This window comes from Pelodiscus sinensis, chromosome 3 (genome assembly GCF_049634645.1).
Source record: "Pelodiscus sinensis isolate JC-2024 chromosome 3, ASM4963464v1, whole genome shotgun sequence".
NCBI lineage: Eukaryota > Metazoa > Chordata > Testudines > Trionychidae > Pelodiscus > Pelodiscus sinensis.
In genome coordinates, this window is record NC_134713.1 from 163,155,398 (window position 1) to 163,175,470 (window position 20,073).

A 20,073-nucleotide genomic window follows, 5' to 3' on the forward strand; every position below is an offset into this window, starting at 1 on the left:
CACCCCTATAAGCAGTGGCGGATATAGGGCAGGGCGAGCTGGGCGGCTGCCCCAGACCCTGCGCTTTAATAGGCCCCGCGCCGGCACCGGTGTTTTTAACCTCTCATCCGCCCTGCTTAGAGCGGGGTCGGCAGCCTGGGGCCCGCGACGTGGCGCTTTGGAAGCTTGAGCCCCACCCCCACCACAGCAGGCAGCCCGCGCAGGCGCAGCAGCGGCCAGAGCAAACCCCGCACTGGTCGGGTCTGGCCGCGAGGCAGCAACAGCCCCACCCCCACGCAGAACAGAACAGCATGACGGGGCCCTTTGTGGTGCAGGAGCTGCAAGCCGGCAGGGGAGGGTCCCCCATGGCCGCTTCCCCCCGCCCCGCACAAGCCCATTGGCCGGACCTGGACAATGGCAGCTGCAGGAACCCACCAATCACCGCTCCCCTCAGGCTTTTAATCCCCGAGCACATGGCCAGATAGCTCCTGTGGGAGAAACAGGCAAGCAGCACTTTTAGGTAAGTGTCCGGCCCCCCCAGCCACTCCTACTCCAATATCTTCACCTACATAACCCTCTTCCCAGACCCTGCACCCAAATTCCCTGCCTTGGGGCACAGTCCAAACCCCTGGCCAGATCCGCTCCAGGCCTGCTGGTCCCCAGCCCACTTGTGTGGTCCCCAGCTGATTTTTCTGTAGGGTCAGTGTCCCCTAACCCAAGAGAGGTTTCCCACTCCTGTCACAAATACAGGAAGCCCCTGCTTTATAACAGCCCGCTTTACGATCCTTCCCCCGCCACCACCATTATGACCTTTTTCCAAAGTGGGGAAGAGGCCAAAATCCCCCAACTTACCTCCTTGGCCTGTTGTAAATGCAGGCTCAAGTTATGACTAGGGTTGCCAGGTGTCTGGTATTGGCCCTGACAGTCCAGTATTTGTGGCTTCTGTCAGGTGGTAAACCCCCAGAAAATACCAGACCAGTAAAATGTCTGGTATTTTCAGTTTTTCTCAGCTGGAAAGCCAGTTGGGACATTCTTGCCCTGCCATGAATGAGGATGGGGAGTGTGAGATTTAAAGGTGCCAGGATTATTTTTTGGGGGGTGGAAGGCACTTTTTTTGCTCAACATTTGGACATCCCCCCCTTTTGTTTATTAATGCAGAATTTTGTTTAAAAATTAATTACAATATAATTAGAATAAAAATTATCCAACTAAATTTTCTATCAAATTTACCCAATTCACATTTAATATGAAAATAGCCTTCAATTTGTGCATTTTACGCCTCTTTCTATTTTTTTCTCCGAAGTGGGGCCTGGAGAAATTGTGCTGCCCTGGGCCCCACAAAACTCTCATCCACCCCTGCCTATAAGGGTCTTAGCTAGGAGTAAACTGGGGAAAGCCTGGGTAAGGACTTGAGAGAAGGGTTGACCAACCCATAAAGGAAGTAACCCATAGAGAATATTGAGCCTGGAGAAAATGTATTTTTCATTATTTCAGGCCTCAGGAGTGGAGCCTAGGGTAACAGAAGAGACCAGGCTCTAATATACCCCAATTATACAGTATTGCCAACCCCAAGTGTTCAAAATCAGTGATACAGGAACCCAGAAACCATAATACTGCCTTAAAAGTCTTAAATAATAATAAAAACATTTTACAGAACCATTTCTGATTTTTATATTGAGTCTTTAAACATCAAGTTTTTTAGCTGTTCTCCATAACCATGAGGGCTAGAAACTTACTTTACTGTACAACAAAGCAAACAAACAAAAGAGCTGAGATTTGGTGTAATCACTTGACTCTCCAGAAGCTTTAATAAAATTCCATATATCGCTACTCTGAACAAGGGCAATGTATTGGCTGTACCCTTGAGAGTGACTTGTGAGGAATCTCTGCACTAAGAGGAGACAGTATCAGCAGAGACCTGTATCAAGGGCTGAGGGATTGCTCAAACTTGGAGAAAGGTCTGAGAACTGCTGTAAGCCTTAGGAGGATGCTGAAGGAGACAGAATTTCAACTCTGGAGGCAAGGGGAACTCTTTAATTGAGAGACCAAGGACTAAACTGCTACTGCCAAAGGGAAAACAGTGTGTGCTTAGAGAGGGCTGGAAAGGCCATTGTAGCCTCTGACAGACAATGACAAGACTAGGCCATGTGTTTTGTTTGGACTCTTCTGTTTATCTTGGAAGTGGGGATTGATGGCTAAGCTGGAGGGACAAATCACACCAAATTCATCAACCACTAGAAGAATGATAGACCTGAAGAGAAATAATGATGCAAAGCCGAGAACTAACAATCCAAAGCAGGGAAAACCAAGACACAGCAGGGAAAACCAAGACAAGTGGGCAAATGGACACCAGCATGTGATAAATTGACTATGCTACTTTCTCCCAATGGAAACTTCATTTCTGGAGTCAATTAAAACTGAACTTGACATAGAATTAGAAAACATATATATTGTACAGGAAATAATGCTGCATTGGCTGTAGGATATATTAGGTAGGGCCTGTCTATTTTCTGTTTTTTATACCTATTTTTATGGGACAAAATCTGAGCCTATTGAATTCAGGGTCAAATCGTTCATTGAATCCAGTACATTTAGGAATTGGCCCTCTGAGAATTAATAACTGGAGAATTCATTATTTACCTGTTATTTCAACTACATAGCAACTGCTGAGGAACCCTTTGGAGACACAATGGGAGCATATAGGACTGTGGTTGAATTTGTTCTTCAAAAAGTGCAGGTTACAGTTGAGGATAAAGTAGGAAGAAGATTCAGAGAGCTGTATCCTTCAAGAACTTGAGTGGGAAATAGGGCAGACTTCCTTTTCTAAAACTGCCTCTGATTGTGAAGTTCTTTGAAAAAAAGAGTGTGCTTCTGCCTCTATAGTCTTCAGTAGAGACGATAGATTTGAGAGCAAAGAAAGAAGCTGAAAAAATCATAGAAGTATCAATACCAGGGGCTTGTAGCATGTTTGAAGCTTTTCTTCAAAAGTAACTTCACTCTAGAGGAATCTAAGGGCATGTCTAAATTAAAGAGTTTTTTTCGGAAAACGGCCCGTTTTTCCAAAAAAAACCTTCAATTACGTCCACACTGCAATCATGTTCTTCCAAAAGAAAATTGAAAGAACAGAGAGTTTTTTCTGACATTGGTATTCATTGTTCTATGAGGAAGAAGCCTTTTTCCAAAAGAGCTTTCAGAAAAAGGCCTGTATGGATGGGAAAGAGGGAGTTCTTTTGGAAGTACAGGAAGGAGGAAAAAGCACAGGTGCCCTGGTGGCCACTCCATCCACAGTAATCACAGCTGAAATGTGAGACTGTGTCCATTCAGTGTGGATACTATCTTTCAAAAAAATAGATCGCTTTTTCAATGTGCTTTGGCAGTGTCCGTGCGCTCTTTCGGAAGAATTTTTTCTGGAAGATCTCTTCCAGAAAAGCTTTTTCCAAAAGAAGCCTGCAGTCTAGACATAGCCTAAGACAATATTCTGAATAAGTGAACTTTCAGAATTGAATATGGAACAATATCTTGTTGTGTGAGACTTTCTCAGCCAAAGCCTCATATGGTGTCCTGGTTGTCAGACATCACGAGCACAGTTACCTGTCTGAAATCCATCTTGTCTCCAAATAGTCATAGCTCTACTTTGAACTGGATCCTATAATGAGTGAGTGCCTTCACTGGCTATTGTTTCCATATACTGCCTTTGGTAGGAGTTGAGGATGCTCACAACCTTGCCAGCCTGGGGCCTTTAGGTAGGAGGGAGTGGGTTGTAGGCATTCTTGGGGCCTCTTGGCCTATGGATACTGCTGTCTCCAGGAAGATGAGGAAGGGAAGTCATGATCAACCCCACTACTCAACTGTTGTAAGTCCAGAGCTTGGAGGTACAAACCCACTCCTGTTTGCTTTGTTGTGTATTCCTGTCAAAAAAAAAGTGTGGGGAACAAATGGGAGTGGACAGGAGGAATAGCCACATTGTGTTCTGCCCACTTTTCTCTCCATCTATCTCACTGTGTTTAATATAATATAAACTGGGAGACTGGGACTGAAACTAAGTAAACAGGTTCATGCACTCCAAGCTATCTTACTAAATGATGATCTGTTCCCTCCCCACTCTCATGTTTGTTGCCTTATGCACTTGGTAAATGCAGGATGAAGGTTTTCATTATTTGCAATATGTATCCTCTACGTTGTAGGCAAACCAGGGACAAGCTAACAGGAGTAGAGGATTGACTTGGACTAACATCACAAACTATTGATTAATATTCTCCAAATCATTAGAGCCTTTGAATACGCTCTTCCCCTTTGGGTCAAACATTTCCCTCCTAACTTTCCCCTCATCATAAATTCTGGCAATGTGTGACTGTTAAAGGAAAGGTGTTAACATGCCTATATTAATATGCATCAGGGTTAATAGTATTATCTTAGGTTATACTTACATCAAAGGCTGATTAACTGTTCAGTGAAATCATGTGATAGGAATATTAAGGAAGAAGCTACTAGATACTATCACCTTCTTTTAATAAAAGTATCATTAATGCTTCTTAATTACCTACAAAATGTGATTCCCTTAGCTGGAAGGTCTGACTCTCTTTAACAATTTATTGCCAGTGAGGGCCAAGCAGGTGCACTTTATAAATCTATTTCATTAATTTGATATATTTAATAAGAAAAAGGTTACTCTTCAGAGCCCAGACTTGGTGAACATATTAGCTTCAGAAACTGTTAGAACTTTTCTGTTCCTACCACTTTTAATATTAAATTCTCCATGGCACATTCCCCTGATTCCTTACAGTTCTACTTAACATAAACCCAAACCAACAAAACTCAGATGTCAAAAGTAGACCTGAGAATTTGCATCTAGTAGAAAGAGCCCTCTAGAAGTTCCAGTTAGCAGTACGTGAGACTCACAAAGTTTTAAAGAAACATCCTAAAGTTCTGCAGAGTTAGGCTTTGCTGTACAAGGACTTCATTCAGAAAAAGGGATAGCTATGCGTGCTTTGTATCAGACAGTAGATACTTCGGAAGACCAGTGGCAGAATTCTTTTCTGTAGGTCAGAGGAAGAGATTGGGGGGACAACATGAAAGTCTCAGAACTGTAAGGTACTGAGCACCTTCAGTTCCCATTTAGTTTAATCATTATTGACAGTACTTGTCCCTTCACAGGACTGGGCCTTACCACTGACTTGAAATGATTAGGTCAGTAAGAATACTGCCCAGGTTTGCCGGACTCTGATCCCAGATGTAAAAGCACTGCATTGGTAACCATATAAATTTAATCCAGCCACCTACATAAGATTTCTCTTAGGAGGCTAGAGGAGGCTGAAGCCCAGGTGTGGTTGTAGTATGAACCATTTAAAAAGACAATGCATTCTAAAGGAAAAAATAACAGATATCTATGTGTTCTCTGAGCTAGATTCTCCCTTGTGGTGAACCCCAGCTCAATGCTGGGGAAGAAAGGAAGGCGCTAAGGAGCAGATTATATTCTCTAATGGTGCAACGCTTGCCCCAGTAAGAGCAACTAAAGGGCTGCCCCTGAAGACCCAACAATAAGAGAGAAAAAGGCTAATTGGAGTTTTGCCATACCTTCCTGCCCCAATCCACACTCTCATCTGGGGAAAGGCTGACAGGCATAGGAGCTGGCTTTGCTGGCTTTACATCACCACAGAGTTTCTCTTGATGGGGGAATTCTTTGCTGTCTGGCTTCAACCAGAATATTTCCCATATACTGTATGGTGTAAAACCCTTAATCCAGCCCTTTCATTCCATCCAGCTATATAGTACCAGCTATAGCCTTCAGATGTTTCCAGGGCAGGCTGGAGTTCAGTGAACAATGCAGAAAACTTTTATTTTAATCTCCATGGGCCGAGTTCCTGATCAAAATGCTGTAATGCTTCCACAAGATGGCTCCTCCTGTACTAATATGTAGTGAGAGGCAAAGCCCAGAGAATTCTAATGGCCCATTTGCATGGAAAGTTAATGCAGAGTAAGATGGATGCATTCGTTATTCCACACTAACTCCCTGTGTGGACATTCTTATTGCTTAGAAAAAGTGCCCTCAAGTGGCTTGGTGTGCTACAGTGTGCAAGAAACTGTCTGCACTGGGAATTAGTGTGAAACAGCTAGCACATTTTAATTCACAGCCTAGCTTACTCTATCTCAACTTGACACATAGACAAATCCTAGGACACTAAGGCCTAGTCTAAACTTAAAACTTATACCAGCATACATATGTTGCTCAGGAACATGAATAAAACATCACCTTAATGAGTGGCTGAGCAGAAAAAGCTCCCAGTGGAGACGCAGCGATGCCACCAGAAGAGAGCTTCAGTCAGTATAGCTAATGTCCTTTGGAGGGGGAAGGGAGGAATTTTTCTCTGCTCATGGGACTCCTGGGGCTTTGTAAACATAGGGGCTGTGTCTACCAAAGTGGCCACTCTTGCACAAAAACTTGCTGCCTGTCTACACTGGCCGCGAGTTCTTGCGCAAGTAAACTGACGTTCTACTGTACGAAAACAGGGCTTCTTGCGCAAGAACTATGATGCTCCCATTCAGGAATAAGCCCTTTTGTGCAACTGTTCTTGTGCAAAAGGCCAGTGTAGACAGGCAACATGAATTTCTTGCGCAAGAAAGCCCTATGGTTAAAATGGCCATCAGAGCTTTCTTGTGCAAGATAGTGTCTACACTGGTATGGATGCTCTTGCGCAAAAGCACATCTCTTGTGCAAAAGCATATGCCAGTATAGACGCTCTCTTGCACAACTACTTTAACACAAGAACATTTGCACTAAAGAGTTTTTGCACAAGATCATGCCAGTGTAGACGTAGCCCCCTCTGTAATGTAGACAGCCTAAAAGCCAGATTTTCAAAGACATTTAGGTGACTAAATATGCAAATTGGATGCCTACTGGGATTTTCAAAAGTGTCAGGTACCTAATTCCCATTGAGATCAATGGGAATTAGGAGCCTACCTGCTTTTGAAAATCCCAGTAGGAACCTATCTCCATCGGTAAGTGCCCACACACCTTTAAAAATCCAGCCTTAACTCTAACATAACAATCCCTTTTTTTTTTTTTTTTGGATCACTGAGGAGTTAATAATGGGATAGGGAATGGTGAATGCATCCCTCTGAAATGAATATTCTCCTCTTTTGTGCCTTGTCTGTTTCTTCCCTGTCAGATGAACCCGAGGACAGATCTTTGCAAGGATCTCTTGGGAGATCTATGCTTTTATGTGCAAAACTCTATGAATTTGTTAAGAAACTGGAAGTGTTGGGGGTAAACTGTGACTCAATCTTCCTCCAGGGTATAAGCAGGAACTAGTAGAACTCTTGTATTTAATTAGGCCACAGCTGGGTCCAATGAAGTGTGGAAAGAACAGTTTCTTGACTCATCAGCTGTCTTTATTTAACATTCCAGTCTCTCTTCTCTTTTTTGACCCATTCTTTTTTGCAGATATTTTGCAGGTTGCACACTAAACTATTCTACAGCATCTGAGAATAGTCAGCCAATCCTGTCATGAAAACTGGCTGGACACTTGAACAATTGGTCTTTGTAAAAGGAGACAATTGGTTGAATGGTGTGCCAAAGTGCGAGTCAATTGGCTGATCTGTTGCTACTTTTGTGGTAAGGGAGACATTTAAAGTTACAACAAAATCTTGAAAAAAAAACATTTTTAAAATAATTTGTTTTAATTCATTAATATTATTTCTTAATGCCATAAAATAGTGTGAGGGGGAGCACAGCAGAGGACTGCTAGAGCTCAGTAACACAGAAGCCACCATCTCTTTCTCCTGACTATCTCCCAAGTGCTAGGATCCTGCAAAAAGGGTGGTATAGTGGTTGTGCATGGAGGGAACCATTGGGAAAGGGGTGTTTGTTAAATCAGCTGTGATGGGCCCAATGTGGGGGTTTGAGCTCCTGTGTGAAAGAGAGAGAGCACATGCTGAAAGAGGGATGTCTGTGTTGACAATTCACTTAAAATTTAGATTATTTAATTTTGTAAGGCAGATACTTTGGAGGGTGCATTATAAAAATTAGAACAGAATAAAGTGTGAGAGAGAAGAAAAAGTGTATTACTCTTCTCCTACAGAAACAAGCTGAAACCCACATTAAATTGAACAACAAACTTTAAAAAGACCTTCATCAGACCCTGAATGCTGTTTCTGAAAATGATTGATAAACAGTTATGAAACTGCTATCACACCCCTGAAGTTGTATTTCATTCTGTCTACTGGATGGTCTGTATAAATCATTTTCTCATGACAAGACAAATAAATAAGAGGCTCATTTCTCATACAGTTCAGGGTTTTCTTTTTCTCCTCTGTTTTTCCTCAGTCGCTTCCACACAGGCTAACAAGCCAAGTGGACTAGTCAGTTACAAGCCAGAAAGTAGTGATTGATACGATTCAGTGGCTTGTTTTGATAACCTGTCCCCTATTCTTCTGTGCAGGCTCTCTGGATGGGCTATTAATTGTTGTTCACAGGCACTGATTCCCCTGAGAGAGAGCTCCCACAGTTATGGAATATACAACCAGCCACCAGGTGAAAATATTGACAGCTCTTCCAGGGGAGCCTACAAAGAAACATGACATTTGGGGACTAATATTTATCGCTTGACAACAGCTGGCAAATTGTTCTCATCTGATTCGGCTGACTGCTCCTCGTCGGAAATCAATAGCAGATTGGAGATATTTCACTCCGTCTATTAGGTGCAATAAAAAAAATATATAACCATCATTAAAGCTAGGGATTGTACAAAAATCTCATTTGAATTTGGGCTGTATTCCATAACCCAAGTTACAGCCCTGTCTATCTGGGCAATAGGTGTTTATGACGTCTAGCCAGAGAAACAGGTGATGAAGTGTACTCAATCAGCTACCCAGAGAGCAGTTACTGAGATTTTGGAACCTAACATCTAATTGTATTAATTTGCTAATGTGCTGAGGTAATTTCATGACATCACAGCCTGGTTACCATGCATAGACATCAGGTGACACCATAAAAGAAAGTACCATATGAATAACACACTTTTTTGATGATGGGGTGGAAGTTGTTGAAAACCCAGTGGAATTCTTCAAGCATCTCCTTCCCATGGGTCCATATGATGAAGATGTAATCAATGTAAGTGTGCTAGGGGTGAGAGCTGAGGTCAGCCATAAAGATGTTGGCATATTGTGGGGCCATGTGGGTGCCCTTAGCTGTGCCACTGACTTGAAGATATACATTGCCCCCAAATTGGAAATAGTTGTGGGTGAGGACAAACTCACAGAGCTCTGTAAGTAGGTGTGCAGTGGTATCATCAGGGACAGTGTTCCTGACAGCCAGTAATCCATCATTGCATGGAATGTTGGTGTAAAGAGTTTCTACATCCATGGTGGCCAGTGTGGTGTTTTCAGGAAGTTTACTGATGTTCTGTAGTTTCCTCAGGAAGTCAGTGGTGTCTTGAAGGTAGCTAATGGCATGTCTACACCGCAGGGCTAACATCAAAATAAGCTGTGCAATCTGAGCTACGCTAATCGCTAATTGGACAGGGAAGAGGGAGTTCTTTCAGAAGAAGAGGAGAGAGGAAGAAGCATAGGTGCCCTGGTGGCCACTCCATCCATAGTAATCACAGGTTAAATGCGAGATAGCGTCTACACTGAATGGATGCTATCTTTTGAAAAAGCAGATCTCTTTTTTGATGTACTTTGGTAGTGTGGATGCGTTCTTTCTGAAAACCTTCTTATGAAAGAAGCCTGCAATCTAGACGTAGCCTAACAGGCAATATTTTTCCCATTTTTCCCCCTTCTCTTTCCCTCTCTATACCCTGTCTTTCTCTGCTATTTATTTGAACCCTGGACTCCTTAACTCCATTCATCTGAAGAAGTAGATTTTGCCCACAAAAGCTCATTATATCATCTACATTTTTTGTTAGTCTCTAAGGGTATGTCTACACTAGCCCCCTAGTTCAAACTACAGAGGCTAATGTAGGCATTCGAAGTTGCAAATCAAGCCCGGGATTTAAATATCCTGCGCTTGATCTGCATCTTCCCGGCTGGTTGCCATTTTTTGAAATTTACAAGTCCGGACTAACTGCCCGCGTCTACACGCGGCAGGGACCCGGTATTTTGAATTAACGCCCTAAATCGAACTACCTGTTATTCCTCCTACAAGGAAGTTTAACAGGTAGTTCAATTTAGGGGCTTTAATTCGAAATACCGGGTCCCTGCCACATGTAGATGCGGACAGTTAGTCTGGACTTGTAAATTTCAAAAATGGCGATTGGCCGGGAAGATGCAAATCAAGCACGGGATATTTAAATCCCGGGCTTGATTTGCAACTTCGAATGCCTACATTAGCCTCTGTAGTTCGAATTAGGGGGCTAGTGTAGACATACCCTAAGGTGCTACAGGACTATTTTAAGTTTTTTCTGTTACAGACTAACATGGCTAGTCCTCTGACATGTTTTTTTGTTATACACCACAAGGATGTGTCCCAAGGGGAAAAGATAGGATCTGGGCATTTCTTTACCTCAGAAAAGGTCAATAAGTGGTTATAATAAGGTTTGGGACTGAGGAACAAGGGCCTTATTTCCAATTTCTGAATAATTTAAAAAATATATATATGGAGAGACTCGTTTCTAGCTAAGATGTAATCTAATAAGTGACCCTAGATTTCACAAGCTCCTCCAACTACTACATTATCTTTCATTTAGAGGTTTGACTTTGTGTCATCTCCCTCTCAGATAAAACAGAATGTGGTCATTAGGAAAGGGCCTCATTGCCTTCACATTCATACGTTGGCCAATGCAGAATGAAGGCCTTACTATAACTATCATCAAAATTGTACACCAAAGAGCAAATGTATTGAAAGATCAGTGCTGGGGCGGGGAATGGGCTTGAACAAGACAACCCTCCAGGTTAGGATGGAAATGCATTAACTCATAGGTGTGAGTGCCTAGAACTGGAACAGCAAGCAATGCTGGGGGTCAGGACTGAGATGCACTGGCAGAGCTGTATGACATGCCTTCCCTGGACAGCAAGGGTATGTCTAGACTACATTCCTCTGGCAACAGAGGCTTGTAGATTAGGCTACCCAGCATAGGCAAAGAAGCGGGGATTTTAACAATCCCCGCTTCATTAAAATAAACATGGCCACCACACTGTGCCGACGATCAGCTGATCCGGCACAGCATGGTAGTCTAGACACGGATCAGTTGGTTGGGGAAGCCTTTACCGACCAATACCTTATGCCTCGTGAAACGAGGCTTACAGGATCGGTTGGCAAAATCTGGCACGATTAATGCAGAAGTGAGAGCCTGCAAAAGTACCCCAAACCCTTTTCTCTCCAGGCTTTGGTATAAAATTTTCCCCCAAAATCCTAAAAACCTAGATTTTGGGGATAAAAATCCACTGCCACCATCAAGTGCTTTTGAACCCACAAACAGGGGTGGACACTTGAAACCAACCCCAGAGCACCCCAAGCTCTTTTTCCCAAAGACCTTGAAAAAGAAAAGGGAAAATACAAACTGCAGTCTGTGGCTGCTATTCCCTAATAAGAGGCATGCAGATCCCACAGACAGATTTTCCAGGACACAGAACTGAACCAATACCAGGTTAATAAAAAAGAAAGAACTTTTATTATCAAAACAATACTCCAATTACAAGCATAGTTGGATTGGCTAGATGGTAAGAGACACCAATTAATATACTCATGGGCTACGTCTACAGTGGCCCCTAAAAACGGAAAAGCGATGCAAATCAGGTAAGTCAGCATAGGGAAATCCGCGGGGGATTTAAATATCCCCCGCGGATTTAAATAAACATGTCTGCCGCTTTTTTTCCGGCTTGGGGAAAAGCCGGAAAAAAAGCGTCTAGACTGGCACGATCCTCCGGAATAAAGCCCTTTTCCGGAGGATCTCTTATTCGCGCCTGAGGTAGGAATAAGAGATCCTCCGGAAAAGGGCTTTATTCCGGAGGATCGTGCCAGTCTAGACGCTTTTTTTCCGGCTTTTCCCCAAGCCGGAAAAAAAGCGGCGGACATGTTTGTTTAAATCCGCGGGGGATATTTAAATCCCCCACGGATTTCCCTATGCTGACTTACCTGATTTGCATCGCTTTTCCGTTTTTAGGGGCCAGTGTAGACGTAGCCATGGGGAATCCCATGAGCCAAAACTTAGTTACAAGAGAGGAAACCCCATTTCTAATAGCACAGACATCGGATCCACAGTTCCAAACCATAAAACAATGAAACAGATTTATCGAAACTTTACCCTACTTACAGATGGTGAAGAGTCTTTTCTTGGAGAGAGACATGTTGTCTATCCCCCTCAGTATCTGGAGAAAACTGGCTCAGAGACAAAGAAGGGAAAACCCAAAAATTCCTTTGTCTCAGTTTGAAATCCCATCTGCATTTCTATTGGCTGACTCCTACCTGGCTAAGTACAGTTAACCCATTAGTTCCCTCCCCAGCCTGCTGGCCATCCCTCATGACCATGACAAGGGGTTTAATTGGCTGACCTGGGTTGTGCATGAGAAACGTGAACAAACCCTACCCATGTTATTCCAGGCATTAGGTAATGAAATCTGTTTACATGGGCTCTGACTCTTGGCACAAAATATGTCAAAAGAAGACAGTGAAAGATACCTTTACTTCCACTCAAAATGGCAGATTAGTCAGATTAGTGGAAAAGAATATTTTCATCAGTAGATAATTCAAACTCTGAAGTATCCCTTCAAGTGATTCACCTATATACATTTGTTTCAGACCTACTTCTTTGCTCTCTGCAGCCTGCCTCAGTGACTCACTACCAGCTAAGTTTTGAGAAAATTGGTGTCAAGAGAGAGACATGGTGTTGGATTTAAAACAGCAAAACTGATGTGAATAAGCAAAACGAGAAAGCCAAAATAAAATGGATCTGATTTTTCTCATCATCAACTGCACTCAACTCTCCAGGGAGTGGCAATCATGACAACTGATTTAGGCCATTATTAGGGATCTTCATTTTCAGTTTTTACCAAAACCTTCCAAAAATACCATGATGTACTCTGTAAATTTGTCCAGGCAGGCCCTATGCTTCTCAAGGCTTGGCTTTAGACCTTATTGATGGTCCTTTGGGATATTTTGTGTGAAAGTTCTACCCAGCAGCAAAATCCCAGCCAAATTTAATCCCTGATCAAGAAATATTTTGAGGAGAACAACATTGCCCTGAAAAACAAAATTAAATAGAGATTGGCTGGAAATGTGGCTAGTTCTTTGATTTTTGATGAACCAGCAGATGTTGTCAATCAATCTGTAGTGGCAATTTTGTTTTCATTGTTTGATTTTGTTGTGAAGCATTTGGCACTTACTTTGGCAGATCTGGAGTTTGTAACTTCAGCAAATAGTCGTGCAGTTGCTGCCTCCTTCTGTAAACTTTGCATGAATATGTACTTACCTGCAAGGTTGTGGCAACAGTGAAGTTTGACTCAGCCTCTTACTGCATAAAGTTCAGACAAGAAGTAAAGCTAAATGAAAACCTAAATTGCTTTGCTTGTCATGCCTGCACGTGTCTCATACAATGGGTATTCCAGAAATAGCTAATTTAAGGAAAGTCATAACTGGTGATACTGCAGTTTTCAAGCATTCCAGTAAAATGAAAAATATATTTTATGATGCCTGCGAAGAGAACAAATGTGAACACAGCCTTCCAATTACCATTGTTCTGACAACATGGCTTAGTATTTAGCTGCAGTGTGTTCAGAAGTTATGGTGTGTCCTAATGCAGCTTTTAGATCAGCAGTGGAAAAACTGAAAACTCAAGAATCTTAAGTCAATTCTTCATACAAATCTCATATTTTTGACTGAAACCCTTCAGCTTTTGTATGAAGCACAGAAGGAATTGGGATCCTGCTGTTTTACAAACAGAATGTTCTCTAACACAGAGATGTATGGCATTTTGGTCAACAAAGTCTGTGGAAATTTGTCCCCAAAACACTTCTGGGAATATTCCAGAATAAACAAAGCTTTTCATGTGTATTTTACCCATCAGTCAAAAGTTTCCATGCTATTATGCCTCTCAGGCTGAGTCCAGACTCAGGGGTTTTTTCGAAAAAAGTAGCCTTTTTTTGAAAAAACTTCACCTGCGTCTAGACTGCAGCCGCGTTCTTTCGAAATTAAATCGAAAGAATGCGGCTTTTCTTTCGACGGTGGTAAACCTAATTCCACGAGGAAGAACGCCTTCTTTCGAAAGTGCTCTTTCGAAAGAAGGCGTTCTTGACAGCAAACAGGCTTTTTAGAAAGAGAGCATCCAGACTCACTGGGTGCTTTCTTTCGAAAAAGCGGCTTGCTTTTTCGAAATTCCGCGTGCAGTCTAGACGCGCTCTTTCGAAAGAGGCTCTTTCAAAAGTATCTTTCGAAAGAGCCTCTTTCAAAAGAGGCTTGAAGTCTAGACATAGCCTCAGTGAGCAGGAGACAGTTGGAAAAGCTTTCCAAACTTTTAATGCAGAGACATTAGAGGAGTGGGAAGGTATTGTCGCTGATAATACATACCCTGAAGCTTTTGAGAGTCAATCTTCAATCTGGAAAGTCATTGTCCTGTTTGACCCCCTTCACAAAAGTGTGGCCTCCCCTGATAAACTTTGTAATTATTTTCGTATCGTATCCTCCTCTGTGGCTTTCAAGGAAGAAAGCGATAAACTGGAAAGCCGATTCCATGGCTACGTCTACACTGGCCCCTTTTCCGGAAGGGGCATGTAAATTTCACCTATCGTAGTAGGGAAATCCGCGGGGGATTTAAATATCCCCCGCGGATTTCCCTACTACGATAGGTGAAATTTACATGCCCCTTCCGGAAAAGGGGCCAGTGTAGACGAGCCCCATGTGTACACAGCAATGCCTTCTCCAGATAATCATTGCAGCATCCCACTGAATTTTGAAAAATCCATTCCACCAGCTACCCAGATTTTGGCAGTGCTGCTTCTCACATCCTCAGTGACCAGTCTGGATTACCTGAGGTGGAGCGAATATTTTCTAAATCTCACTATATGAAAGACTGTAGGAGAATAAGCCTTTGAAAAAAAGACATATGGAAAAAATGTTGCAAGATTGTGCTGTCCTGAATTTTTGGCATTCCCACACAAGCACCATATATCAAATGTAACTGTGCAGACCACAAACAGTAAACTGTCCACTTTTTAAACAGAAGTTTTATTTTTGTCTCATGAGTGTGAGAGAATTTAATAAACAACAAAGTCTTCATTTTCTCTATTTGTTGCTTTTTTCCTATCCTCCCAACCCCCAAGTATTAACCCTGCGATTTACCTGGAAAACTGAAGTTAGTTTGATTTTACCCATTTCATATTTTTTTAAATGAACACTGATAAATTCCCAGGATATTAAATAAATTAAAAAAATTGGAAATGAAAGGGTCTTGCGTCCAATTCTTCTTTTGAAGTAACCCTTAAACCTCATTTTTTAAGGAGCAAGGGTTATTTCAAAAGAAGAGGGGGTCGAAATAACCCTGTCTACATGGCGGGGCGGGGGGGGAGAGGTTTGAAATAGGATATTTCAAAAAAGTGACTGGATGCCATTATGCAAATGAAGCACGAAGTTTGTAAATTCACGCTTCATTTGCAATTTCACTTGGCTGCATTTGCATTCCTCTCTTGAAAGAGGGATGCAATGTAGACATACTCTGCGTGACTCCACGAGAGAAGTTCCTTTGTAGACTCCTGGCCCCATGAAGGCTGTGAGCAACACGGTCAATTGGGCTGAGGATGGAGTTAAGATCGTCTGTGTTCTAATCCTGGTTCTTCTGACAATTTGCTACTTGAAAGTCACTTTAGCTCTTTTTTTTTTTTTTTTTTTTTTTTTAATTGGACTGGTGGTAGTCTGGGGAAGGTTATTTTATTGGAAGTAATAGAAGGAAAGTGATTACATCCAGGGAGCCATCGGAAAGAGAAGGTGGCTTGTGGGTAAAAGAGAGGTTGGATTTGGTGCTGGAACAGTGAAATAAGTAACTTCTCCCTTTGTCCCTTCTGCATCTTTCTCTGTCTTTTCCACTCTGTTGTGCACTCCTGACCGGGTTTTTCCTTCATCTGATTGGTTTGTGTTGTTTAGAGTTTTATCCATCAGAGACTGTTGTGAGACACAGACTCCCTGGCTGTCTCCAAAACGTGAACCATTTGTCCTCATAATTCAATTAACCTCCATATCTCCATTTGGTTCCTGACGTGACATTTCTGACATGACATAATGCAGGTATGACAGACCAAGCTAGGTCTCACTGTCATGGTGCATCAAATCACACCAGCCTGGGAGGTAGAAAGCAAAACTCCCAAACCTCACGTAACCTTTGCAGATAGAAAGGCCCCTCATCAATTTGATGGAGGTAGATTAATTAGAAAGACAGCCTAGGGGATGGCAAGAGAAGGGAGACCTGTCCCTATATCACTGGAGTATGCAATAAACACCCAGACTTAGGGTGTCCCATTTTGTCCAGGACAATCCCCTTTTTTAAGTCCTATCCTGAATATCCCAATTTTTTTTTCAAAAGTGGGCAGTTTTCCTGTTTCCTCTTGCCAGCTTGACCACTTGGCAAGAGCAAATGGGGCAAATGCCTATTTGTGTCAAAAAAGTGGTGTGCAGAGGAATATGCAGGGGGACAAGCAATGATGCCAACCCTTTAAAGGGAGCAGAGGGTCCTTAGGTGAGCACCAACACTAACCCCAGCCTTGCACAGGAGGCAGGCAGGGCTCAGGTGAGCAACAATGCCTTTCCTGCACAGTGGTGGTGCAAAGAGACTAGAATGCCAGAGAATATCTGGCCCAAATCATGCAAGTACCCTGCAATGGCTGCCTTGGATACTCATTAGAGTGAGCTAGTTCTGGCTGCTCCTCTGTGTGATTCAGAAACTGCAGATACAGTCACAGCAGCTAAATCTGTTGCTCGTATCCTACGGTATGTCTACACTACATGCCTCTGCTGACAGAGGCATGTAAAGTAGGCTACCCGACATAGTCAATGAAGCGGGGATTTAAATATCCCTGGCTTTGTTAAAATAAAAATGGCCACCACGCTGTGCCGGCTCAGCTGATCGTCGGCACAGTGCGCAAGTCAAGACATGGCTCGGTCAACAAGGGAAGCCTTTGTCAACCGCTCCTGTAAACCTCGGAGTGACTGCGACCACAGACAACCAAAACAGACATCATGAAGAGGAATTTTGCCAATGATGAGCAAAATAAAACATTCCCGAGGCAGACAACACCCCTCTCAAACAAGGCTGTGCCCACTTACAGTCTAATCCTAGAGTAGGTTCTGTGGCATTGGAATTCACTCTGAATATTTTCCAGTGGGCTTCTGCAATAGGTCTCCCTCTTCTCTCTCTGTCTCTTCCTCTCTCCATCTTGTCCTCATTTTCTTTGCTCATGAAAGTCTTGAATCGCTCCAGAATTCGCCAAACAACTAATTGAAAGGAATGAAATAGGAATGGAGCTGGAGGCTCAGGTTTCAGGTTTATTTCCTGTACACAATTACTGAGTGAAATGTGTCTCTAATTTCATTTACCCTCTGACTTGCTGTTTGAAATGAAGATGTAGGCTGGACAAAGTCATAGCAAATGCACTTTCGCTGAACTCAACCCCACATCCATTCTGCATTGTGGGGAGAGAGCCTGTCATAACTCAAAGGAGCATCTCATGTTTGAAGGCTGTTTAGGCTCATGGAACATTGCCGAATTGGGTGTACAATTAGCTCCAAAGCTACCTTTGTCCCCACTTCCCCACTTGGTCTTCCCTGGGAGCACAGAATGGAATCTTAGTCCCAGAGTAAAAGGTCATCTGTTCCCTCTCTCTGCAGGGAGTAAGAACCTCAGGGGATGGAAACTGCTCTATCTGGGCAGTTGTGCTACATTCAGCCAACACATGCATGACAATCCAGATCAATGCTGTATTCGTTGTCACCTTTCAGAGCATTCCCTTGAGCCTGAACACAGTGTGTGATTGAGCGGAGCTGTCGTGCACTTTCCATTTTGGTAAATGCATTTAGAATGGATTTTCAAAATGAGCCTGAGATTTAGTTATTTCCAACATGAGAGCGCATTAAAGAGCCCCCATGGGCCACTTTATTGGCTGAGCAGTGACAATTATAAACAATAACTGGAATCTAAATAGAAAAACATGCAGCAGTTGTAAGAGCTTCCTATTTTTCAAATGAATAGAAATGGGGAGGAGGGGAGAGCAGCTCAAGAGATCCAATCTGATGAAAAAGGCTGCTACAGAACTCAATGAAGAGACAGAAGACTAAATATTTTTTTATTGCCTCATCAAGGTACTTGTATCTCACTAACTGGTGTGCAATGTTATTTAAAGTCTAGAATAGATAAGCAAATTTAAAGTTGGGAATGAGACCAAACTGAGCTGGTCTGAGAAAATTCTTTTGGCATCATTAGGCTGCTAGATGTATCCACGCTGAAAGGAAATATAAAAGGAGGGAAAGTCAACAAAGCATTTTAGCAACTTCCAAAATACTCAGTTCAAGGAGGGTTCGGAATGTGAAAAGGGTGGTTTTTTATTCCAGCTCCAGTGCAAAGGATTGGTCAGCTGTAGCTCTGGAAACATGGTAGTTATTGGTCCTCTTCCAAAACAATGAAGTTTTCCAGGTTGATTTCTATTGTGGAACTGGTAATGAGTGTTCTAGACCCTGGAGGAAGTTTAGTTCAGATTCATGCATTGTGGGAAGAGTTGGCTCTGGTTCAATTCTAAAACCTGGAAAACGTATGTTTCATTCCAACATTTATTTGCCTGTCCTTTCTATTGCAGCAGCAGCCTAAGAGCAGAGTTACAGGGGGGAGACTCACCACCGCAGCACCTCCTGCTGGTCAGTCAGGGAATTAGCTTGATTTGTCAGCAGGGAGCCCTCTGCGAGTGGTGCTTTGCCCATCATCACTCCATGCTCCTGTCTCCTCCATACTTCTGTGGACCCACATTGTTCTCTAGACGACGGCATCCTCTTCCAGGGGTATCAGCAGTCCTCAGTCCTGGCACTTGCCTCCATGGCTGGCTGCAGCTAAGGTCTAGCCCCTCACCTCAGTCTAATCAGACTCACCCGTTACTCTGGGTCCCAACTCAAAGACCCTCTGGCAGCAGCCTTCTCCTGCCTTCCTTCTCTTGCCCAGGCCATTTCCCCATGATTCTTGCTCCTACTCAGCCCTTGCATCAAGGCCTGCAACCTGTGGCTAGCCAGAGCTCTCACTGCCCTGCTACCCTGCCTAGCACTACCTTGTCCTGGGGGCAGGCCTCCTTCTGAGAGCCAGTCCTTCCTCCTTCCTGGCCACAGCAAGAGTGTGCTCCTCTGCCTTGCAGCCTTTTCATAGGGCTCAGCCTGGACCCGATTGGCCATCTCTAGCTGTGCCCAGATTGGCTGGGTTTGCACAGGCTCCCTCCAGGCTGCATTTAATCCTTTTCCTGCTGGAGTGTGGCAGCTGCTCCACTGCATGAACCAAACAGGGATCAAGCTTTCATTTCACCAGGGCCTATACAAACAGCCCAGGCCATCCCCTGCCTCAGACAGATCACAACAGTGTGCTTATATTTAGATTGTGAGCTTCTTGGGGTATGGACCGTCTTCTCGTTCTGATTTTGAACAGTGCCTAGCACACTGGGATACTGGTGCAGGATTAGGAATCCTAGTAATCACAAAATTAACAGATGAATAAAGAAACAGAATTAGATTCTATATTGTACTTCTCAGAAGGGTACAGACTGAGGGCAAAAGTGGCTTTAAAGCACATTTGTGCCTGCTAAATTCTGGGCAGGGGTAAGAGTGGCCCTTATTTTAAGTTAGAGTAGCCTAAGGCTAACTTAATGAAAGCCTTCCTATGGCTGCTGATGGGTTGCTTCACAGGCCACAACACTTGGGGGGTGCAGGGAACAGAACATGGCCTCCAAACTGAGAAGCAAGGGAAAGGACAAGTGGCAGTAGAGATGGGTATGTTTGTGTTTGGGCTTTTATGTAGAATTAATCCCATATTTGGTACTGTTGAACCTGGACCTCTAAAGATGTTCAGGCAAGCAAGCAGGATTGTCTGGATTTTCCAAGCCAGTTTACCCATGCCATCTTTCAAAAGCATTTGGCATCGTAGTTCAGGC

At 43.2% G+C, this 20,073-nt stretch overlaps 1 long non-coding RNA gene across 1 annotated transcript; it reads left to right on the plus strand.

Moving 5' to 3' along the window:
* Positions 1–386: 386 nt before the first annotated feature.
* Positions 387–8,247, plus strand: LOC112546194 (uncharacterized). The gene is made up of 3 exons (XR_003089836.2): positions 387–499; positions 7,421–7,591; positions 8,058–8,247. It is a non-coding gene; the product is annotated as an uncharacterized LOC112546194 (long non-coding RNA).
* Positions 8,248–20,073: the final 11,826 nt, after the last annotated feature.